This window comes from Nicotiana tabacum, chromosome 3 (assembly GCF_000715075.1).
Source record: "Nicotiana tabacum cultivar K326 chromosome 3, ASM71507v2, whole genome shotgun sequence".
Taxonomy (NCBI): domain Eukaryota; kingdom Viridiplantae; phylum Streptophyta; class Magnoliopsida; order Solanales; family Solanaceae; genus Nicotiana; species Nicotiana tabacum.
In genome coordinates this window covers 187,294,586-187,320,644 of record NC_134082.1, presented here as the reverse complement: position 1 = coordinate 187,320,644, position 26,059 = coordinate 187,294,586, and the positions used below count along the sequence as shown (strand labels likewise).

General features: G+C 40.9%; 1 long non-coding RNA gene across 1 annotated transcript; it reads right to left on the bottom strand.

The window, feature by feature from the left end:
• Positions 1-6,849: 6,849 nt before the first annotated feature.
• LOC107768766 (uncharacterized) lies at positions 6,850-19,554 on the bottom strand. Its single transcript, XR_001644225.2, has 3 exons — positions 18,729-19,554; positions 12,383-15,733; positions 6,850-11,564 (listed from the first exon to the last, which is right to left on the bottom strand). It is a non-coding gene; the product is annotated as an uncharacterized LOC107768766 (long non-coding RNA).
• Positions 19,555-26,059: the final 6,505 nt, after the last annotated feature.

Sequence of the window (26,059 nt, the reverse complement as noted above, 5' to 3'; positions counted from 1 at the left end):
ACGTGTAGCCCCTCATCGAGGAGTGATTACCGGACATTGCGTGGGGTGATCCATATTATTTATAAACCTAGGACTCCCTTTCCTTTGTTTTTTTTCGTTTCTTTGTTTCTTTGAAATTTCAAACTGTTTCTCTCAGCCTTCTTTTGATTCTTCCCAACTTTATTTATTTGTAACCATTATGTGAAAACCCCCTCTTACTTGAAGTTTTATTTGCCTACGTGTTATTTGCGCTTAAAGTCACAATAATTGTCTGGCCGGGAACCACACTAGTGGATCCTGAGGGGTGCCTAACACCTTCCCCTTGGGATAATTTCAAGCCCTTACCCAATCTCTGGTTACTCATAACAAACCCTTTTTAGTTTCCTAATGCTCTTTAATCATTAGGTGGTGACTCTCCAATTCAAACCCAATTCCCGAAGGGGAACGAGTTGTCCTCCTAAATGTCCTAAACCCGATTTCGGGAGAAAAAGGGGGCACAACAATAAGCTGACAGGTCCTTATCACCTTGCACAACTATTTCTTGCTTGTCCCATTCGAACTTCACCATTTGGTGTAGAGAAGATGGGACTGCCTTAGCAGCATGTATCCATGGTCTGCCCAACAATACATTGTAGGAGACAGCCACATCTAACACTTGGAATTTCATGGCGAACTCAACTGGCCCTATCGACAATTCGAGCATTATATCTCCAGCAGAATCTTTACCTCCCCCATCAAAGCCTCGAACACACACACACTGTTCATGTGGATTCTTTCGGTGCCAATCTTCAATTTTGTAGAGTAGACTGGGGACAAACATTCGCACTAGAGCCATTGTCAACCAAAACCCTTGAGACAATAGAATCTTCGCATTTCATCGTGAGATAAAGAACTCGGTTGTGTTCTGTACCCTCCATAGGAAGTTCATTATCTAAGAAAGTGATCCTGTTTACTTCGAAGATCTTGCTAGCTATCTTTTCCAAGTGATTCACTATGATCTTATCAGGAACATGTGCCTCGTTCAAAATCTTCATCAAGACCCTGTGATGTTCATCTGAATGTATCAACAAAGACAAAAGAGAAAACTGAGCTGGTGTTTTCCTTAACTGCTCCACAATGGAATAATCCTGCACTTTCATCTTTTTTAGGAACTCCTCATCATCTTCCTCGATGATCGATTTCTTTACTGGCATTTGGCTATCCTTGAATGGCTCGGCTTTCCTTAATTCTTCTAGGGTGAAACATCTCCTAAAACGAGTCAATTCTCCAGTTTCATTAAATTCTTCCTCTATTTCTTTTCCTTTGTATGTCACTATCACTTGTTTGTAATTCCACAGAACAGCCTTGGCGTCAACCACTGGCAGTTGGGTCACTGGTTTAATGATGATAGGGGTGATAGGAGCCCTCTTCACAACTATGACAGGCTTACTTGGAATCCCTGGCACTACCACTTTTGAACTTTCCGGACTTGCCCCAATATCTTTCGAAGGCCCTTTCACGACCAACACCGGGGGTTTCAAATTGAGCGAGCTCAGCTCTTCTGTCGCCCCTTCAACTGTCAAGGGCTTTGCTTTGTTAGAGTCTAGAGCTTTAACCAAAGTACCTTCACTACCCGAATCATCATGACGAACTTAGAAGACTTCTGGGGCTCCTCATCCTTGTGAACTATTTCAATCATATGCATCTCTACATGGGCTGACAAAGGGTTTTGGTTGATGTTTGTCGTGTCTAGGCCTTGGACTACAATTTGATTTGTACCAATGAGCTCCTGGATTGCCATTTTTAGACGCCAACACTTCTTTATGTCATGCCCTGGAGCATCAGAACAATAGGCACATCTTAGGGAATAATCGAGGTTCTTTGAAGGGGGATTTGGTATCTTTGACTCAATCGGCCTCAAGACATCCAACTGCCTTAACCTTTGAAACAGACTAGCATAAGACTCTTCAAGCGGGGTAAAAGTTTGTTTCTGTTGCTGCCTCTCTCTTCTATACTCTGGCCTTAGTCGAAAATTTGAACCATTGAGGTTTTGGTAGAGTTGTGGAGGTGGATAGGTATTTTGTGGAGTTCGGTAGGTATTCTGTAGGGCTGGGACACGCCATTGTGGGTAAGAAGGAGGTTGAGTGTATTACTGGGCGTGGTGAACATGGTATTGGGATGGCCTGGTTGAGTATTGAGGGTTTTGCAGGGGAAAGTAATGTTGGGGTAGATTATATGGAGCTTGGGCATAGGTTTGAGGTCGGGGTCGAGGATGGGTGTACTGGTAAGGTAAACCCCTTTGGCCATGCCATGGTCTAGAGACAACCATGGCGACATCATCCTTCTTCTTCTTGCCTAGCAAACTTCCGGTACCACTTTGGATTGCCTGGGTGGTTGCCTTTATAGTAGAATAGCTCATGATCTTGATCGACTTGAGCTCCTCTTCCACCGTTTCTCCCATCTTAACCACATCATTGAAAGACTTACCAATGGCTGAGATCAAATGGCCATAGTAAGTGGGATCCAAGGCTTGAAGAAAGTATTCAACCATCTCGTCTTCTTCCATTGGAGGATTGACTCGTGCAGCTTGCTCCCTCCATTAGAACCCATATTCTCTAAAGCTTTCACTGGGTTTCTTTTCCAAATTGGTCAAAGATAGGTGGTCTGGAACAATGTCTATATTGTACTGAAAGTGCCGGGCGAAGGCCTGAGCCATAGCGTCCTAGGTGTACCACCTGCTGGCGTCCTGACGGGTGTACCATTCTAAAGCTGCCCCACTCAGACTCTGGCTGAAATACGCCATAAGTAATTCGTATTTTCCCTCGGCGCCTCTCATTTTACTGCAATAACCCCTCAGATGAGCTACAAGATCCCCATGTCTGTCATACAAGTCAAACTTGGGCATCTTGAACCCGACAGGCAGTTGAACATCGGGGAACAAACATAAATCCTTATAGGCCACACTCACCTGGTTTACCAACCCTTGCATATTTCTCAATAATTGCTCCAAACTGTTTACCTTCCTGAACATCTCTTCTTGCTATGCGTTCTTGGGTGGTTTGTCAGTTTCAACATGAGGCTCAAAGTGGGAAGGGTAAGAGTAAGGATCTGGGACTTTGAATGTAGGTTCCGGGGCATAATATTGGGTATCTAGAGCTGGGGATGCAGGCTCACTAGAGGATCGGTGGAGGGTAGCTTGTGGAGGGGGTACAAAAATAGGAGCAGATATCGGAGCAGGGTACAAGGTTGTTTTGGCTGGTGGAGCATGAAAAGTTTGGGCCAAAGTGCCGGGGTAGTTGTGGTAAGGGGTAAAGCCCGGTGCGTGTTGTAGGGAAAGATCAATGGTATTGGACATCTGGGATTGAGAGAGTGGTGGAATGGAAGTAGGGTTTTCAGTGTAGTTGGTAGGGAACGAGGGTGGAGGGTGTCCCTTAATCCAGGATTGATACATTTCGGCCATCTGATGCTTCAACCTCCGGACCTCCTCTTGCAGTTCCGATTCCGACTCAACAATCTCCCTTGGTGGGTCTACAACTCCAGTATCTGTTTCTTTGCTAGCCATGACGGTTTGACGCTTTGACCGGGTGTTGTATGGATGACTTGCCAGGATGCCAACAAACTAACCACCTTTCTGTGATTAAATAAAGGTAACGGAGCAAAACAACACAAACCGCCATGTTAGCATTAGGGCATTTATCATATGATAATATCACGTACGTGCAATGCACCTAGCAACAATTAACGGTTGTATAATGGCTTTGAGGGCCGCAGGGTCATATGGCATCATCCTAATTTGCTCATTTCAATCCTTGCTTCTCTTTCTTTTCTTGAACATCATTTTCTTCCCTCTCTTTTCTTTTGGCTTATCACTCTCTTCTCTTTTTTGAACCAAAAATGATCTGATCGAACCCGATATAGGTTACCTACCTATCATGTCCCTCATGAATCAGACCAAGCGTAGTTCTGAAAAAGTGATAAAAAATAAACAAAAAATAAAATCTTTTTGGGATATTCATTTAAAAACTTTTCGATATCGAAATACAATGGGAAGTATGATAATTGTCACGACCCAAAATCTACTAAGGGTCGTGATGGCGCCGGACACCATTGTCAGGCAAGCCAATAGTAAATAACTAGAAACTTCTTGTTTTAAAACTTATTGAAATCGTTCCTTTTTATACATTTAAACAGCAAGTAATGAAATTCGTTGAAATAAGAGAATGTCTTTAACCAATCCAATATTGAACAATCCTATAACCATCCCAGAACCCGGTGTCACAAGTGCATGAGCAATTTCTAGGAAGTAATATAATACAACCGTCCGAAATACAACCGTCCGACTCTGCTGGCTGCGGGTCGCCTCGAGAAGTGCAACTCATCTAAGTCTCCATATCAACCATGCTGCTACGCCCGATAGGCCCCTAGGGATACATATGCCTGTGCAACAAAAATTCACAGAAGTGTAGTATGAGTACGAAAATAACGTGTACCCAATGAGTATCCTGTCTAAACTCGAAGAAGTAGAGACGAGATGGTCGACTTCGACACTTACTAGTGGTCCAAATAATGATATATTGTTAAAGCGATTAATCATGGATTTATTAAGAATGACAATAATTTCAAGTAAGTCACGAACAGGTGAAAGTTCCTTTTTATATTAAAGGTCTCCGGATTCATAATCCAATAGTTCCAATTATCTCAAGTCGGGGAGAGCAAATATCAATCTCAAATAATCTCAAGGCAAGCAATACAAGCATGCGCAAATCATGCCGAGGTCGTACGACCTGATCCAATAGAAATGTAAAATGTGCACTACCGAGGGTCGAATGGCTAGAACCATAGATGCATCTATTACCCCACTAGCGAACTATCCATGCGACGCTGTCAACATAAAATAAACAATCACCCTGCTCGCGAATCATACATGCGACGCATGTACACATAGAAAAACATGCTCAGTTAGCCAATCAAGAATTTGTCCAAATAAAAGCCACTTCTCTTTTAACAATTTAAGAAAAAGAAGTTTAATCCTTTTTGAAATTCATTTACTGATTCGATGTGATTTAAGCAATTCGAGTTGTCAATAAGTTTACAATTAATTCAAGTATAACATGCATAATAGTAGCTACGCACGGACAATAGCATAATAGTAGCTACGCACGGACTCTCATCACCTCGTGCGTACGTAGCCCCCACAAATAAAAGCACATAACCAATTAACTCACCTATGGGGACAATTCCCTCTTACAATGTTAGAAAGGAGACTAACCTCGCTCCGAAGATCCATAACCGGCATTCCACGCTCTTCCAAAGACTCGAATCAATGCACAATGCTTCAAAGCTAGCCAATAATGATACCAATCCATTAATATATACTCAATTATTCATTACAATCCAATTTATAACAATTCCTAACCCCGATCGAAAAGTTGACGAAAACGCCCTCTGGCCTACATGCCCGGATTTCCAAATTTTTCGAAGATTAAGCTTACCCATAACTCCACGAACTCAAATATATAATTTACTCTCAATTCCATACCCAAAATCGTGGTCAAATTCCAAGAATATAAAGTTCTAGGTCTTTCTACCAAACCCCCAAATTTCTACCTATTCACATGCTAAAATCCATACAAAATCGATATATTTAACTCAATATAGGTGGGGTTGGCTTACCTTATCGTTGATGATGAAAATCCCCTCTTGAAGCTCTCCAAAAATCGCCCAAGCCAAGAAAATATGAGAGAAAATGGCCAAATCCCGATTTTTAAAACAACCTACTGCCTCCAGCACTTTCCGCACTTGCGGTTCCGCAGGTGCAAGACCAATTACCGCTTCTGCGTTCTGGGGCTCCCCAGCCAATTCCGCTTCTGCGCTCTCTCTACCGCATCTGCGGCCAAACGACCGCATCTGCGGTCCCAGCTCTCTTCTGTCTCTATCACATTTGGGACCCTAGGGCCGCTTCTGCGGTTCCGCACCTGCGGTCCTAGACACGCAGGTGCAGTTACACCAGCAACCAACAACCTCAGCTCTTCTCCAAACTCCGAATTCGATCCGTTAACCACTCGGGATCCATCCGAGGACCCCGAGACCCCAACCAATAATAACAACCAGTCCCAAAACACATTATGGATTTGCTCGAGGCCTCAAATCATATCAAACAATGCTAAAACCACGAATCGACCTCCAATCCAAGCTTTATGAACTTTAGAACTCCAAACTTATACTCTCGATGTTTAAACCTATCAATTCACACCCGATTGACTTCAAATTTTGCACACAAGTCATATTTGACATTATGGACCTACTCCAACTTTTAGAATCGGATTCCAACCCCGATATCAAAAAGTTCACTTCTAGTTAAACTTCTCAAAACCTTCAATTTTCTATCTTTAGCTAAATGACTCCAAAATGACCTACGGACCTCTGAATTCACTTCCGATCGCGCTCCCAACTCCAAAATCACCATACGGAGCTACTCCCAGGCTCGGAATTTCAAACGGACATCAATAACATTGAAATGCACTTCAAGCCAAACTTATAAAATTTCTTCCAAAACACTAACTTCCACAATAGGCGCCAACATGCTCCTGGGTCATCCAAAACCCGATCTAGGCATACGCCCAAGTCCGAAATCATCATACGAACCTGCTCGAGCCTTCTGATCCCGATTCCGAGGTCGTTTACTCAAAAATCCAATCCAAGTTAGTTGTTTCAACTTTAAGCTTCCGAAATGAGAATTCTCTTTCCAAATCATCTCTGAACTTCTCGAAATTTAATTCCGACCACGCGTACAAGTCATAATACCTGAAATGAAGCTGCTCATGGCCTCAGACTGCTGAACGACGTGTTAGAGCTCAAAACGACCGGTCGGGTCATTACATTCTCTCCCACTTAAACATACGTTCGTCCTCAAACATGTTGTGAACTACACTGAAGTAGTCTGAAATCACTGTTTAACACCTCATGCACCTTCCCGTGCTATCACAACTCCGTTGAGCAAATTAGCTCTATCAATCCTGAAGTTATCCTTTTTCACTTAAGCATATAAGCCTTGGACCCCAATTCCAATATCCGAAATTCTCCGTCAGGCATGTTTCCAAGGTACAACCACCGTATCAATCACCACACGATGTACCAGAACATGACTGCATACCTTCGCTAAATTCATACCTTGCACCGCTTTATATCCTCTAAGCGCAATAGTCTAAATTCCACGAATCTGATGCTCAAAACGCACCTCATGATATACATAGCTCTTACTCTAACTCTTACAATACCGACACGATGGAAGATGGGCATAGAAATTCATAACCAATGGCTGAATCAATAATCCATTGGGTCTATACTCCTGACAAGAACCATCACTTCATTCTGAACCGAATAATGGTCTTAACTTCTTAATGTATTTCATATAATCAAATTGCGCTGATCATAAATCCAATGATCTCGTCTCACCCAGTGCGAACTATTCTGGCAGTAAGCCACCCGGACATGATCAAAAACCTCATATTATGCCGCAATGTACCCATAGGCTACCCATTCGAATGCGTTACAAAAGGAAGACGAACTCTAGAAGGAACTACTCAACTCACGCACTAATACGAACTTTCCTAAGAAAATAGGAAGTAAGGCATACAAAAATAACATATAGAAAACTATACTCAACATCACACTATTGCGGCGCGCAACTCAATCCAAATAACATAGCACTCACCTAAGGAGATGCACACCGAGCTGGATTGCTCATTACAATAAAATACCGAATATCAGTCATAAACACGCTAAGTGCATAATACTATCCTTGAGGGAACATATAGCGCTATAAGATACAAAACTCAAGCACAACTGAGGTGCGATATACGATCTAAATCTCGAGAGCCATCCTACTCTTATAACCTTATCGCTACGCGGAACCTCAACACATAAGAAATTTACCAAGCTGTCTCACAACTCATACGGCGCAATAGAACATTACATGAAATAGCTGACAACGAAATAACACTCCGACTACTCTTCCATGAGGAGCACATTGCTGAGGTGAACACATCTGGCCTGATATAAAGCCCATATTCACATTTAAATCCATCCACAGACCCCAAGCTAATTTCGATCACACTGAACTAGGCTAATAACCTTTCAAAGGTCCATAACGACCCCCTTTTTCTCATAACACACAAGAACAACCATCATAACCGGAGTAATCCCCCACAGTCCACAACATAATAAACTGAGTGCCCTCCAGGCATCAAATTCTCAATTTAACGATATTACTGCAATCTTCATAATCGGTTTAACTTCTTCAATCAATCAAGTGACTACATGCCACACTTATACAACCTTCCCGTGGGGCACACTCCCACAACCTTCCGTAACAGATAACAGGTCTGTACATCCAAACTACCGACCGTACTAACGCTGAAAAGCGAGATCAAGAATCCTTAACTAGGATGCAAATCCTTCTTCACAAGCACCAACCTCAGGTGACACTGAGGACAATACCAACCTACTTTGAACATCGAAACTCCCTTCCTGCTCATCCAAGCCCGTGACATCCTTGTCAACACCGAACTGCAACCTTGATCCTCACCTCAAATTCCATACCACTCACTACACCCTAACATGCCAATACACGATAGAACACAATTTTCATCATAACTCCATAACCACTAATAAATTAACACTTCATCATATAAAGCTTTTTCACTTAACTCACTTCAGGAGAACCATAGCAACATATAGGTGAATTGTCATAATCGTAGAATATGCAATTCTCTAATTAGTGGACTAAGCCACCATAGCCCTTCCGGGATCCGCCTACACATGATAGGCCATAACAGTAGAATACTTCTGAATAACATCAATTACGGCGGCCGACAAGCCTCACGCGTACCGTCACAAATCACTTGCATAACTTGATCACTACAACCAATATGCCAATTCAACTATGGCTAACCAATCTATCTTCGTCCAGTTTTACCCTTGATGGCCTTTGAAATAGTAATAGCGCCATTCAACACATAGTACACTCCATACGCACTCATCCCGAGTGACCTTGAATCACGAGACTATGCTGTCTCAAATCCCACGAACCGTTTCATACCTCCCTTGTGCGCACATTCGCATCCTCAACTGGTATGCCCATTCTGATAATCCTTCTAAGAATTTGAAGTCCTTTCTCATTTTCCTCCCAAATACTATACTACAAGTCAAAACATCATAGAACATTCTGGGCCTGTTCTCATAAGCTGCTACAAAGCTTGAATCTTAACCGTACCTATAGGCTTGAAATCATTAGGCTCCACACTTTACCCCTTTGAGTCCACTAGGACCATTGCTGAGAGCCACCCGCTCTGACTTGGCCTCGAATATAATCAACTCCATGAATCTTCTAGCACATGAATACCCTCTCGACGAAGCACCTAGCAGAATCACCTCCCTTGGAACCCGCATCTATACAAAGCACAAATCTTGAATCCTTTCCAAACATGAACATGAGCCAACAGGGACAACCATAGAACACCTTTAACAATACTTTTGCTCAAATTACCACTTATGTTCTTTTCCCGTAGCCGAAATAACCCCTCAACATGATAATAAATGAAAACCTCGCAGGTAGTTAATCATGCAACCCAATAATAGGTGGTGGGACTCTCTCCCACTTAGCTCGAAGCCACTATTACACAACTCTAAAATTCTCCAGGATTCTTAACCTCTTATTGACATAACCCTGCGCAATCAACCGCCAAAATTCTCGGAATCTTTCTATAAAACCCCCTTTTTATACTCTGAATCATCAACCACATTCGCACGTCCGATCTCTTCGCTATATAACTAATAGAATTCTTCGCAGAAGCCTCGCCAACCACGTGACCGCTAACTTGCTCACAGGGAATATACCACGTATGGAAATCACTTCCCGACATCTTCCAATGCTGCTGCATGAGGTACAATCACTACGACATTAATAACCCACCCTGGGTCCGAGCTTACTCTCTAGCTGCGCAAGTCCATTCACCCCTCGTGGACATCATTTAAATGTGCGACAACATCCTTCCAATTCAAAGTTATGTTGTATTCTTCTTCATTTCAAGCAGCTCCTTCCCGTTATATCAAATCTTCTATCGCATAATGGCCCATGCTTCAAGTTAACTCTCCTTAAGGTGCGTAGTCATCCTACCACAATGCCCATATACAACTCCACCACTCTCCCACTTTGGCGGAACTCATCCCTTAATCGACTACTCGACCTTTGCTTCTTATACTTGGCCTTCTAGAAATATTAGCCACCGCCTGACACTTCCCAAATGTCTTTCCTCATCCTTTGCTGCTCAGTTGTTGCCTTAAATAAAATCTATCTTCGTAGCACTTGAACCCACAATCGCTACTAATTTTAAACTTTTCTGAAGATCATCTTTCTTGAGCTATCAACATTAGAAACACCGGTTCAATCTGAACCACCGCACCCCGCGATAGCTAACAGTCATTTCTCCCAAATTATTTCATAATATCTTACCCCAAAGGCGAATTGCAGAAGACCATAACACCGACGAACTTAACACATACCACTGAGGATGACAACACTACATCGCAGATGAACATTCCAACACGCTCAAAAATGCCAAGTCCCGTTACCCATCAACCCAAACTGGAACACTCTCAGCCCAATTGCCTTTCCGCTACCGGGAATAAAATACCGAATCTCTAGATCATGCACTGAGTAAACCTCCCTTCAAGTCATTCACTGCCTCGACACGTAGGCAAACATCCTACCATCATATCAATACTGTAGAGTAATCATTCATAAGCATCATGGAAACTTGTGCCTAGCCTCAAAGCTCTCAGAAGTACCGCTACTAAGCTGAAACAATAGAATATCCTTTTACAAGGCGACGATAATAGCTCAAATAACTATACCGGGAGAACATCCCGCACCACATCTGTAGTAGTATTACAATCCTTCAATTCTCGATTTATAGTCAGCGGTTCATATCGCGTAAGATTGAGTAGGAAGGAAACAAGGGCATAAGCCTCAAGGAATCAAATCGCACGATGAGGAATCAAGAAGGAAAGTACTCCTAACAGCCCTGTAGCCTCCCGAAGATAAGTACAAATGTCTCCGTATCGATCCGTGAGACTCTACTAGACTTGCTCATGACTCGTGAGACTTAAAAGGAACCTAGTGCTCTGATACCATGTTGTCACGACCCAAAATCCACTAAGGGTCATGATGGCGCCGAACACCATTATCAGGCAAGCCAACAACAAATAACTAGAAACTTCTTATTTTAAAACTTATTGAAATCGTTCCTTTTTATACATTTAAATAGCAAGTAATGAAATTCGTTGAAATAAGAGAATGTCTTTAACCAATCCAATATTGAACAATCCTATAACCATCCCAGAACCCGGTGTCACAAGTGCATGAGCAATTTTTAGGAAGTAATATAACACAACAACCGTCTGTAATACAAATTTTGGACATAAAATAAATACAGAAAACTGAAAGAGACTCTGCTGGCTGTGGGTCACCTCAAGAATTGCAGCTCACCTAAGTCTCCATATCAACCATGCTTCTATGCCCGATAGGACCCTAGAGATACATATGCCTGTGCAACAAAAATGCACAGAAGTGTAGTATGAGTACAAAAACAACATGTGCCCAATGAGTATCCCGTCTAATCTCGAAGAAGTAGAGACGAGATGTTCGACTTCGACACTTACTAGTGGTCCAAATAATGATATATTGTTAAAGCAATTAATCATGGATTTATTAAGAATGATAGTAATTTCAAGTAAGTCACGAACAAGTGAAAGTTCCTTTTTATATTAAAGGTCTCCGGATTCATAATCCAATAGTTCCAATTATCTCAAGTCGGGGAGAGCAAATATCAATCTCAAATAATCTCAAGGCAAGCAATACAAGCATGCACAAATCATGACGAGGTCGTACGGCCCGATCCAACAGAAATGTAAAATGTGCACTGCCGAGGGTCGAATGGCACGAACCATAGATGCATCTATTACCCCGCTCGCGAACTATCCATGCGACACGGTCAACATAAAATAAACAATCACCCTGCTCGCGAATCATACATGCGACGCAGGTACACATAGAAAAACATGCTCAGATAGCCAATCAAGAATTTATCCAAATAAAAGCCACTTTTCTTTTAACAATTTAAGAAAAAGAAGTTTAATCCTTTTTGAAATTCATTTACTGATTCGATGTGATTTAAGCAATTCGAGCTGTCAATAAGTTTACAATTAATTCAAGTATAACATGCTTTTGGGTCCTAGACTACCCGGATAATAGCATAATAGTAGCTACACAAGGACTCTTGTCACCTCGTGCGTACATAGCCCCCACAAATAGAAGCACATAACCAAGACAATTTCCTCTTACAAGGTTATAAAGGAGACTCACCTCGCTCCGAAGATCCATAAACGACATTCCACGCTCTTCCGAAGACTCGAATCAATGCACAATGCTTTAAAGCTAGCCAATAATGATACCAATCCATTAATATATACTCAATTATTCATTACAATCCAATTTATAACAATTCCTAACCCCGATCGAAAAGTTGATGAAAACGCCCTCGGGCCCACATGCCCGGATTTCCAAATTTTTCGAAGATTAAGCTTATCCATTACTCCACGAACTCAAATATATAATTTACTCTCAATTCCATACCCAAAATCGTGGTCAAATTCCAAGAATATAAAGTTCTAAGTTTTTCTACCAAAACCCCAAATTTCTACCCATTCACGTGATAAAATCCATACAAAATCGATATATTTAACTCAATATAGGTGGGGTTGGCTTACCTTATCGTTGATGATGAAAATACCCTCTTGAAGCTCTCCAAAAATCGCCCAAGCCAAGAAAATATGAGAGAAAATGGCCAAATCCAGATTTTTAAAACAACCCACTGCCTCCAACACTTTCCGCACTTGCGGTCTCCTGACCGCTTCTGCGGTTCCGCAGGTGCAAGACCAATTACCGCTTCTGCGGTCCAGGGATCCCCAGCCAATTCTGCTTCTACGCCCTTTCTACCGCAGATGCGGTCCCGCATCTGTGGCCAAACGACCGCATCTGTGGTCCTAGATCTCTTCTGTCCATACCGCATCTGCAACCCTAGGGCCGCTTCTGTGGTTCCACACCTACGGTCCTAGACTCGCAGGTGCGGTTACACCAGCAACCTCAGCTCTTCTCCAAACTCCGAATTCGATCCGTTAACCACCTGGAATCCATCCGAGGCCCCCAGGACCCCAACCAATCATACCAACCAGTCCCAAAATACATTACAGATTTGCTCGAGGCCTCAAATCATATCAAACAGTGCTAATACCACGAATCGACCTCCAATCCAAGCTTTATGAACTTTAGAACTCCAAACTTTTACTCTCGATGTTTAAACCTATCAATTCACGCCCGATTGACTTCAAATTTTGCACACAAGTCATATTTGACATTATGGACCTACTCCAACTTTCGGAATCAGATTCCAACCCCGATATCAAAAATTACACTTCCGGTCAAACTTCTCAAAAACCTTCAATTTTCTATCTTTAGCCAAATGACTCCAAAATGACCTACGGACCTTCGAATTCACTTCCGATCGCGCTCCCAACTCCAGAATCACCATACGGAGCTACTCCCAGGCTCGGAATCCCAAACGGACATCGATAACACTGAAATGCACTTCAAGCCAAACTTATGAAATTTCTTCCAAAATGCTAACTTCCACAATAGGTGCCAATACGCTCCCGGGTAATCCAAAACCCGATCCGGGCATACGCTTAAGTCTGAAATCATCATACGAACCGGCTGGAGCCTTTAGATCCTGATTCCGAGGTCGTTTACTCAAAAATCCAATCCCAGTTAATTCTTTCAACTTTAAACTTCCGAAATGAGAATTCTCTTTCCAAATCATCTTTGAACTTCTCGAAATTCAATTCCGACCACGCGTACAAGTCATAATACATGAAATAAAGCTACTCATGACCTCAAACTACTAAACGACGCACTAGAGCTCAAAACGACCGGTCGGGTCATTACAATAATGAAAGACCTGACAGAATTAACTACACTATGACAAACTCTGGCACTACCTAAAGGACTCGGTACTCCTAGACAAGACACGAATGTAAAAGACAACATAAGACAATCTCAAAACACCTAAATAGAATAACTCATCAAGCTGCTCTTGAATGCGACGGTCTTGGCCGGGACGGGTCCGATGAAGATCCGAATGGCCCCGTCAATCATTTCGAATCTAAGCTCCATATTATACCCTGCAAAGATACCTCGAAACTGGGAATGAGAACCCTGGAATGCGCGCCTGCATCTGGAAGGCTGACTCTAGTAAGGTACTCATGGTGTTGTCCCATGTTTTTTACCAACCCTGCCAATTGTGATCTCAATGACTGAAGTGTAGTTCGAACCCCAACCTTTTATGCTGCACGGGCCTCCTCTGCCTGGGTAAATCGATCCGTCAACTATCTAAGCAATATCCGTGAGGTGGCCTCCTCGATAAATACTCCTCTAACACATCGGGGCAATGGCCTAATAACCCCCCGGTGAGTAGACTGTAGCCATATGAAGTACTCATGGGTATACCCAGGTGAATGCGGGTCAACTGCTAAAGTATCTCTACCCATCTTCATTGCATGACGCCAATAGCTCTGGATGTCGACCTCCCTGTGAGGCAAAGTGTCAAATTCCCTAGTGAAATCACAAAAATCGGGAATGTAGGGGACTTCTTATCGCCTCCCTAACTGACGTATCACTCCAGCAGGGGTATATGGTCTAGTACACCAAAGTCCAATCATTACCAAGAAGTCTTGCACGCGAGATCCTGCTAAGATCACGTCCAAATCAATCCAAAGGTATGACCATAAAATCTTCTCTTCAGTCAAGGATCCTAAGTAATTAACCCAAGGCTGAACTCCGAGTGGTAAGGCAAACTTATCAAACGTAATTCTATGCTCGATGCACTTCACTCGATCTCTCAAACAACGGTCGATCACATCTTTCTCAAACATGGTGGTGGGATGTAAGTGTTCCATAATCCACAGCTGCAGCAACAAGTTTCTTCCCTCAAAGAACCTCTCACCCTCTTGAACCCTGGTCAAAGCACGATAGATCTCTGCCAAAATTGTCGGAATCAAGGTGACCTTACTACTGTGTTTATCATGGAAAAGTGCAAAGTCTATTGAACCCAGACGTGTGCTAATATGTCTACCCTCCAAAGGAAATACCAGGAGACCCAACAATGCAATAGCGAAGACCATAGGACGCCTCTTCTTCCAAGAATCATATGATATGGAAAATTCATCTACGAAGGTCTCATACCCAGTAGGACGAGCAAACCTCTCAAATAAAAAGTCCAAAGGTACCCAAGATTGATCCAGACATCCCATGTGATTTTCTAAATCTATTCCTATGATCTTAAGGAACTTGGTGTTTGAATGAACCCTTGTGTAAATCAAATCCTTGTCTAGGTATGGCAGGCGAGTTTACCCTGCTATCTCAGCTAAGGTGGGTGTCATCTCAAGATCCCCAAACTTGAATACCATTCCCTGTGGGTCCCAAAATGTTAACATTGCTTCTACAAGGTCTTGACGGGAAGTGATGTCCATCAAAGAAATATCCCTAATTTACCCATCAGATCACGCTGCTCAAGTAATGTGAACATATTCCTCCATTTTACTAGCCTTCTAGGGACTTTGACCACCATTGATACTCTAGTGTTGGTAAGTGGATCCATACCTGAAAGAGGAAAACATTGTTAATGACTCAAGACATTATGTGACACCACAACATTTCCTAGGGGAAGGTTGGGCTATTTTTGCAAAATGGTCTAAGGGGCCGAAAGCGGCTAAAAGTGCAAACTCAACAAAGGTGACCTCAAAGACATGGAAATACCTCACTAAATCTTATATGGATTCAAACTCCCAAATATCATGACCCTAGGAATTACTTTGCAAAAGTGACCCATTTTGCAAACATGGCCGATGTGGCCAAACGCGGCTAGAGATACAAACTCAAAAAGGACGAACCTTAAAGTAATATAACACCTATTTTTGGACTCAAGATCCTAAGACATGGGTTATTGAACCACTTTTGCGAAAATGGCCCCATTTTGCAAGAATGGTCGATGTGGCCAAAAGTGACTAGACATGCAAAATATGGCTAAGACCCCGCAAAACCAAGAACCTAGGACTCACTAGGAAGACCGGACCCTATGTGGGTTGCCTACGTATACCGCCTCGAAAGACGAGAATCAGGTATGCGTAGTTTAGGAAGATTGGACATGGGAGGAAGCTTTTTTTAAAAAAAATTCAACTAATTTTGAAAAATTATATTTTTTTTTGTCTTTTTGAAAAATGATGAAAAATGTAAAATCTTTTTTGGTTTTTCTTTCTTTTCTCCTTTTTTTTGATTTTTGGAAAAATTATAAAGAAAAATGTGAGTGGACCCCACTTGCTTCATTTTATATCACGCCCTCTTTTTATCTCATTGGTCCGCCAAATGACCCTTTTACCCCTAAAGAAATGCAACATGTAGCACATAGGGATGATTAAATGTTTTGGGCCATAAGCCCATTTTGACATAATTTGGATAGGCCTCCTACAACGGGACACGGTGCCTGGGACCGAACCCTACTAGGTTTAAATGATATGATGCAAATAAGCATGACCTAAAAGCTGACATACGTTTGGAGTTCACTAGATAAGGCAATTCGGGGCGACACGTGGTCGATGGCGGTTGCTCTAGCTGTCCGCCCACTCCACGCTCCCACGCCACTCCCTAAAGACACGGGTGACTCACAAAAAGGCCGTGTATGCTCAAACGTACTCCAGAAGACTTGTTGCAGAAAGAAGACCAGAGTTATGCAAATGATGACAATTTATAATGCAGTAAACACATAAAGCAAAAACTGTAAACACATAAACAACTAGCAAATAATAACAAAATATAAAAACATAATAAAAATCAGGTAAAGCTAATGAAAAAGCATAAAACCTCAACCAAATATTCTAAAAGCCAACAAAATCGTAGTATCAGCTCAAACCCGCAAGTCCCCAGCAGAGTCACCAGAGCTGTCACACCCTTTTTTTTACCAACTTCACTAACCCTCTTAAAAATATAAAAAGATTTCGCAAAGCTCGAAAAGGTTTTTCAATTTTGAAAGTGACAAAAATTGTGTGCAAAAGGAATAACTCAGAGTCGCCACCTGACATTTGATTTCGGTGTGCCAGGTCACCGTTTTATAAAAATAATTTTTCCTTTTTAAACACTTTGGACTCCAAATCTAAGTCTACACCAGAGATTTAGGTAAGTGGGTTCATTTAACTCGGGGAGAAGGTGTTAGGCACTCCCCAAGTCCTGTAACTAGTACGGTTGCATATTCGATCAAGTTGGCTTCTAATTCAATTGAGGTAGAAAGCATAGAAAGGGAAAATAAATACACAAGAGGCTCGAGGACGTCCCCACCTAAATAAAAGAAAAAGAAAAATGAAAATACTATAAGTTCTACTATCGATCTCCAAATACAAATACTTCGGGGTATATCCCGGAATAAAATATATACAAATCCTTCGGGGCATTCTCCGGATAAATTTAACTAAGGGAATGACCTCTCGCCTCGAAACGAACAAAATGCTAAGGCTTGCCTACCCAAGTGTGGTCGGCTTAAGCATGCTCCTAACTGACAATGTAATAGAAGTAAAATAAGTAAAACTAAAGAGATAAAAATTAACTTCAAGCTCACTTCCTTTTAACCGTCCATCTCCATTCCCACGCAACAAATAAACAATTTACTGCTAACCAAACGAGTAGGCAACATAAGCATTCAAACAATAAAAGCACTTAAAGCAAATGAGAATTGCAACAGAGAATTCTAATAAAACAATGCTATTTAAGTCATGAAGACTCTTAATATAATTAACGAGACTTCCTAATCCCTTAACTCTTTGCAAGTTATTTATTTACAAAAGATCTTTTAATCATGACTTGAACCACAAAGGCATTCCAAGCATCCAAACACAATATTAAAGATTTTAAAACTACTGCGAAACTAAAATTAAGGACGAAAATCTACAACTAGGTTGACCTCCCCTGCTCCGAACATTTAATGATCACAAACATATACATAATCCAACTCAGTGAACTAATTTACATATATTTTAAACACTTAACCAAGAGAGAGTTGTGAACCACATGAATCCATTTGCCATGATGGTGAACTTGAAGTCCTTTGAATGAAATTACAAAATCCAACACCAAATAATCCACAGGTTCGAACTATTTGAGCTTAATAAAGGATGTAACTTTAATCTGCTTTTACTTCTCGTATTTTCCATACATATATACTTTTTCACTAAATGCAAATAGGATAAAGGAAACTTCCATGACCAGAATATGAAATTGTGCTAATTTACTAATAACATGAAATAAGTTTCAACAGTAATCGAGTCTAACCTCATTAGAATTGTCATATCTCATCCCAAAGTTTATTATTTTTAGCAGGTTTAATCTTCAAAATCAAGATATCCGTTCAACTTGCCATATTAGATCCTTATAAAAGACTTCTAGCAGTGACTGAGCCATTCAAATTTGCAAACTAGCACATACTTTCAAGCTCATTTTGACTAGAAAAAGTAACAGAAAAGAATTAAGCGAGAACAAACCAATTAACACGATCATCACCAAAGAGAAACACAATTCACAACAGAAACAAAAGAAAGGAATAGAAGTGAACCTGTTAAGCTGAAGTCCTTCTAAATAATAATGGAAAAATCAGCAAATACAGACTCCTCGAATCGAAAGAAAATCCGACGAGAAACAACAAGTAAAATCGAATGATGGAACCAGAACTCGAACGACGAACATGACTTCAACCTCGAACAAACTCGAATGGCGAACGAATCTTGGCTCAATCAACCTCCATGTTGAAACCGAAACCAAAAGAAGAAACTAAAACATTTTTTGGGATATTTTCTGATTATTTAAAATGGAGACAAGTTGAAACAAAAATCTAAACTTAAACTATTTTTTGTATTTTTGTTTTTCTGGAATTTGAACTCAACTGAAAATGGACCAAAATGAGAAGAAAAGAAGAAATTCCCTCTTAGAACCCAAATTTCTTTCCAAACCCTTTTTTCCAAATTCTCTCCCCCAAATTTCTGTCCCAAAAACCTCAAATATATATAGCAGTCCTAGAAGCTTCCTCCTCCTCTCCAAGAAATCTCGTGTGGCCCTCAACAAGATCCGAAAATCCCATTTTAACAAAAATCAGAAAATGAAAGTCTTGGATCAAAATTTTAATCCAACGGCCCCCATTTTTCCAATATTTATCTCAAGGATTCAGATTTTTTGTTTAAACAAAAGAAATAAAAGAAGAAATCCGCGTGAATCGAATTGAAATGATGAGATTTGGTACGATTTGAGTGACATGGAAGAAGGAGAGGAGAGTAGGGGGGACCAGTGAGTGAACTCGCCTGGTTTGGTGAGTTTTCCGGCGAGTTTGGGTAGCTTAGAGGCGGGCAGAAGCTTGAGGGGTGGGGATGCGCCATTTGGGTGTTCTTCATTAGGGTTAGGGTTTGACAAAAATGATATTTATATGGGGCGAGGGACTAACTGATGACCATCGGATTAAAATTTATTGACGGCTGAGATTTAATGGAGAGGTGGGGCGGGTTGGACGGGTATTTGGGGCGGTTCAGTCCAGTTAAAAGGGAAGAGGAATGGGCTGCCCCCATTTTGGGCTCAACCTTGGCCGAAATTGGGCCTCAAATTTGGACTATAACCCTTTAAATCCATCAATTTAATAAACTTAAACCTTTTCTTTATAAAAATGATTTAAAATTAATTCTAACTAATTAAAGTAAACTATATCATACTATGACACTATATATATCATTTTTATATAGATTATTACATTCAAAATAAAATATATATCATTTTTATATAAATTATTATATTCAAAATAAAAGTGAAAATCATGGTAAAAACAAAAATATATTTCCATAAAAATATTAATAACCTAAACTAAATAAGATAAGATAGAACATGAAATTATTTTTTGTATTTTTTTTAATTTTTGTAAAAATAGAATTAAAATTAGTAATAAAGTAAAATCCTATAGAAATAAACCCAAAAATATTACTAGGACTATTAGAGGTGATTCTAATGCGTGAACCAAAATTTACATGTCTAGAGTGTGGATGAAATTTTATCAGATTGTTTATCCTCTAAAGTTGTGGCTATTAATCCTTGAAAGTGAAAAGAGACAACGATAGTGACCTCATTAGTCTAGTATTCCATTCCATGCAAGGAAAATGAGTTGACGGTAAAACATTCACCAAGTTACAACATACAAGTCACGAAATCTTTTCCTTATTTTTTTTGTTGACATAATTTAGGAAAAATATTTCTCAAAAAATTAGGAAAAATATTTCTCAAAAATTAGGAAAAATATTCTCAAAAATGAATTTATTTTAATGATCATAACGAATTGTTGGCTGAAATTAAATACCTATCGAGTTTCTGTTTAAATATATCTCTCTTTCACCACTACAAACTGAGACTCAGTTATTTCTTTTATATATGGGGGTCTAAAAACCAGCCTCCGTTACATATCCACCCCACCAAACTAGCCATCATTGCAAAAACAGCGTTATCATTGGCATAGGTAAAGTATAGTCAGTTGAATATTTTTTATTGATAAATTATATTACGCATATAGGCTAAATTTCACCATTAATCGAAAAATTATAGTATTGAATATGTAAAAATAGGTTAAAACTTACTTACCATACGTATATCTTAGTAATTAAATGTGTATTCAGATTTAAACATTTTAAATTTATACAGAATGAATTTAAATATGGAGAGTATACTACTCAAAATTAATTGAACCTTTATGTCCCTCTATAAAGATAGACAGAGACGTAGGGGATACTAGTGGTAAGGTAGCAGAGTAGAGCTGTTGTAGACTTGTAGGAGTAGGAGTAACAGTTTTGGCTTGTTAATTGCCTTCTCGGCCACGTTGGTCTGTTCAGCAACCGTATATGCACATTTTATAGTTTTTACTAATAAGCACATTTGAGCAAATTATAAACATCACTATTATTACAGGTACATAGTCCGGTTCAACCAACAACATACTTGTTCACCCTCAAAATTGAATAATAATAATTGAATTTATACGCGGTTTTAAGGATATGTGATATAACTTGATACGAATTAAGAAAATAGATTAATACTTAAATTAATGATAAAAAAATAAATGCAAACCACACAAATTGAACAGTCTTAGCATTGGAGTTTGATCACCCTCGAGCGAAGAAGTGCCTCAATCGATATCAAAACAGAATAACAAGAAAATAAGAATTAGTAATAAAGGTGTGTTGCCTTTTGATGTGTCTTACAATGTCTATTACAAATAATCAGACCCCCTTTATATAGCAGGGGAGTCCTACTTTAGATACAATTCTACAAAAGATAATAAATCTCATGATTTGCTAATTAATTGGTCACTCGTTGACACATGCCGAGATTCCCGCCGTGATATCCAACCAGTTACGGATATTTCGTCTTTCCATTATGCGGTATGATAATATTTCCTTGAGCTTGATCGGAGTCGGGGTCGGTTCCTGAGATACGGGCTCAATGGTGTTGAAGATGCATGCTCTAGTCTTCGTGCCTTAGTTCATATAATCCGGGGTCGATCTTTAACCCGTCACATTTCAACCCCGGTATGCCATGCAATAGATGAACTCGATTTTTACTGTATACAAATAGTCCCCTCGCTTTTTAGAGAGTAAACGATGAGAAACGATATGATCCCTCGATCTTCGTCTCGATTCTTCGCGCCAAAAACGACAAAACTGACGAAATGTCTTGTCAGTCATGTCTTTAAAGGCATTTAATGTACGTTAGTTGCTAGTTGGCCATTATGGGTTTTGAACCATCGTTTGAAAACCATAAATACCCAAACTTTCATTCATTCAAACTTTACGTTTAAACCTTTTATACTCTTGTTCTTAAAAAACATTTGCATTATCTAATACTCGTACCAGATTTCTTGAGGCTTTTGCAAGAACTTTCGCCTCTCTTTATTCCAAAACATTAAGTGTGACCTCTTAACTTCCTCTTCTTCATCTCTATTCAAAAGGAAAAATGGAGAAAACTTCTAAGACAGTTCTGCAGAAAGAGACTGCCTCTTCATCACGACCTGCCGGCGAGGGACCAGTGGCGGAGCCACACTCTAAAGAGTTTGTTCCTAGTGGGTGCTCGACCGGTGCTGATTTCAAAGTCGAAAAAACTTCTTCAGTACCGGGTTGATGCAAGCCGATTTCGAGATATATATGATCGATAACCGATGATCTCCTCTCCAACGTCAAAGAGGATTGCAACTGGGCTGATAAACATAAGGTGGTGCCTTCACCTGAGGAAGCAATTACTACCCACGTGGAGGGTTTTTTAAGTGTTTACACTTATCCCTTCACGTTGGGTCCCTTAGACCCGTCATCATTGTCTTCTACAAGAGGTATGAGGTGAATCTCGGTCAAATTCATCCCTCTTTCAAGAGGATAGCGATTCTCCTCCGCTTTTTGTAAACAAAAGCGAAGGGTGTCCCTTCACCCTCGATCATCTCATGCGCCTGTATAGTACCCGACTCTATCGAGGGGTATTAGTAAAACTTTCCCGTCGGGCCAGTAAGGCCCCATTATCAAGTATAGATGAGGATCAGGATCAAGACTGGATGGGCTTATTCGTTCGAGTGAAGACCTCAGATTTAATCTCGGCCGAGAACGTGCCATTTCCTGAGAAATAGAACATGAAACGTAAGTATAACTCTGCCTTAAAGATTTTGTTTATCGTTTTTTCTTTTTCTTTCCTTATTATTGACATTTTGTGGTGCAGTCATTGCCCGAATGCCGAATTCCATTTCTCAACTCAAGGAGTGGATCGAGGACCTTATGTCACAAAAACCCTATTCCGAGCGCGTGGCGCGAACTGTCGAAGGGCCAGTGAGAGGTCCGTTCCCATGGTAAGTTTTCTTTTCCGATTTAATAATATTTGATTTTTTTCTCGTGCCGTTGAGTTCTCATTGGTTCCATTTTCTTTTGTAGGTCTCCCCAAGGATATTTCCATGAGGCCTCTATCCAGTGACGAGGATGTGCCTCTTGAGTCCTCTGCTCCGAGGTAGGGTGATGAGAAGAAAAGGAAGAGGGCCTTGAGTTCTCCGAACTCGGAAAAGAAACAACCAAAGAGGAGGCCAGCGCGCAAACCCAATGAAGCACCGGTGCTCTACCCTCGGACTCAGTCCACCGGCTAAGGGATGATTTCGAAGAAGAAGAAGAAAAATCTAATGGGTGGTCCACATGCGGTCAGGTGTCGTGATGCGAGAGGCCTCCGAACCGACGGGTGCTGAAACTGAATCGTCTCGACATGGGGAGGTCGATGAGAGAGCTTTAGCCGAAGCTCCTGAACCATAAGGGGGCGAGACCACTCCACCCCGAGATGGGGCATCCGATAATGAGATTATAGCAGATTCTTACCAGATAGCAGATAGTTGTCCGAAGGGCATACCTGGAGTAATAGACCTCCCCGGTTCGCTATTATTTATTGAGTCTATGATTGCCGATGCTTAGGCTCTAAAAGAACGATCCACCAAAAAGCCACAAGGGGCGGTAGATACCTTTAACAGCTTCTTTAATGGCATAGACTCTACTGCTACGTAGGATGTCACTGGGTTGGGTGATATACCAGTGCTGAAGAAGAGTCCATCGAGTGGACCTGCCTCGAGCCCGAAATTAGTCAATCGGTTCCCAGCTCCGAGTTTGAATCCTGACCGAAAATGGTCAATTGTTATGTCTATCCCAGAAATGCCTAGGTTCTTTCTTCCCCCATGGGGGTGGCAAGTTATCTTTGGTGCTTGGTGACCGAGGAGGATCAGGCCAAGATGAACGATGTGGAAGTGCCTTGTTTGTTCAACAAATCCCAACAGACATTAAATTAGGTAACCCCAGAAACCTTTTAATAATTTTTAGTATGTAAGATTATTTTGTAGATGATTGTAACTCCTCTCCATGTATTTGTAGGCTTTGGTACTCCATCATGAAACGTTCCTCCGCTACCGGGAAGAGCTGAACCAATACCAGGCCGAGATCCGAGGGCTCACTGAGAAAAGAGACGCTTACAAACTTCTTAGTGAGCAAAGGTAAGGGGAGGCTAAGGGCCTCCAGACTGAGTTGGAGGTGGCTCGGAAAGAGCATGCCGACTTGGCTGAGCAGGTAAGAAGAATTTTTGAAGTTAGTGATGAAGAATCGGACATGGTGACTAATGGTACAAACCCGCAGATCCAACAGAAGGTCGACAAGATCGGGCAACTTCGGGAAGAGGTAGATGCGGTAAAGGCTGAGACCGAATAATAGAAAAAGAACATGGACTGCCTAACCTAAGAAAAGGAGACCGCCCGAGCCCAATTGGCTTCGGCTGAAGTCCAACTCTGAGGTATAAAAGAGAAGTCCTTGGTGCATGCCAAGAAGATCGAGGAGATCCAGTCTCAGCTGAATTCGACCATCTTCGATCGAGAAAGTTTGTCCACGGAGCTTGAAGCGGCCAAATTAAAGGCAAAAGTAGTTAAGGCCAATGTTGATGAGGTGGTGGACGTTTATAAGGTCGGTGCCGAGGTGGCTCAAGTTCGAGAAAAAGACATCACCGAGCATGTTAAATGTCAATCTTGGAGGGAGGCCCTTGAGGAAATCCATGCTCGAGGTTTCGACCTATCAGCTTAGATCGAAAACACTAAAGAGCTCAAAGGTTGGCTTATTCCAAGGATGATAATGAATCCGGGGGTTTAAGTGGGTCCAAAGGTGGGGAAGATCCCGAGGGTGAATATGTTTCCTTCGATGAGGACCAGATCACTTAGGCCTTTAGATGCTTTTGTTTTTTGTTTTTTGCATCTTCTTGAGGCCGTTCGGCCTTTGTATAAATTTTCATCGGGTTGTTTGGCCTTGTAAAAAGAGTTTTGTATGAATATAAGACTTTCTTTCCAATTTCATGGCTTTCGAATTTTTCCTTTTTGCTTTTTTATTCATATTCGCAAAGATAAAAAATGCCTTAGCATGAAATAATCAGGTTATGTTCAAACTTTCAAACAAACCTCGCCTTTACCTTAATCTGTTTTAAGGCATTTTGGGGGTTCGGTATTACTGGAAATTTCCTCCAAAAGCAAGTAGCTGAGATTATAGTTCGCCGGGGGTAGCCTTTAGAACCGGTTATGACAATTTTCTTTTTGAAGGCCTTGTTTTTGTTAGTGGTCTCGGACGTCTCCGAGCCGTGTTAATATGGTCGTATCCTTTTAGTTCAGGTGTCGCCTAGTGGGCTTGTGATAGCATCACTGATAAGGATAGAGTTTTGGAAGCTCCAAGAAGGCCATTTACAAGATCTCAAGCTAAAGAATTGCAGACTAAGGTTGCTAGACTTCAATGGCAAATAAAGAACCTTCTAACTATAGAGGAAGAGCTCAAGCCCAAAGGAGAAGAATTTTCTAAGTTTTACAATTATTTGATGGCTCAAATTGAAGTCCAAGAGAAGGAAGATTGGGTCACCCAAATCAGCCCTTGAAGTCCACCAAATGGGCTCAAAATGAGCTTAAAAGAGGTCCAAAAGGAGGTATTACAAAAGGAGCCCACTTGGAGTCCAAACCAATGACCCAAACTAGTTGTTTTAAGGCCCAAATCTGCCCCAAAGGGTCTTGGCCGCCCCCACCTAATTTTAATGACTTTTCTTACTCTTTAGCAACCACCCTACCTAATTGTAATGATTTTGTATGCCTTAGCAACCTCCCTACCTAATTTTAAGGACTTTTATGCCTTAGTACTCCTATAAATAGGGAGTTCTTCTCATTCATAAGATACTACATTATTGATTAAGTATATCATACTTTGAGAGTTCTTTTGAACCTTTGTTACTTGTGCTTTGATATTTATCTTTCAACCTTTACTAGTTCATAGTTTAAGGTAGTAAGATTACTTCTCTTTTGTGATATCTTTGATTCCTTTGTGGTATTCTTAGAAG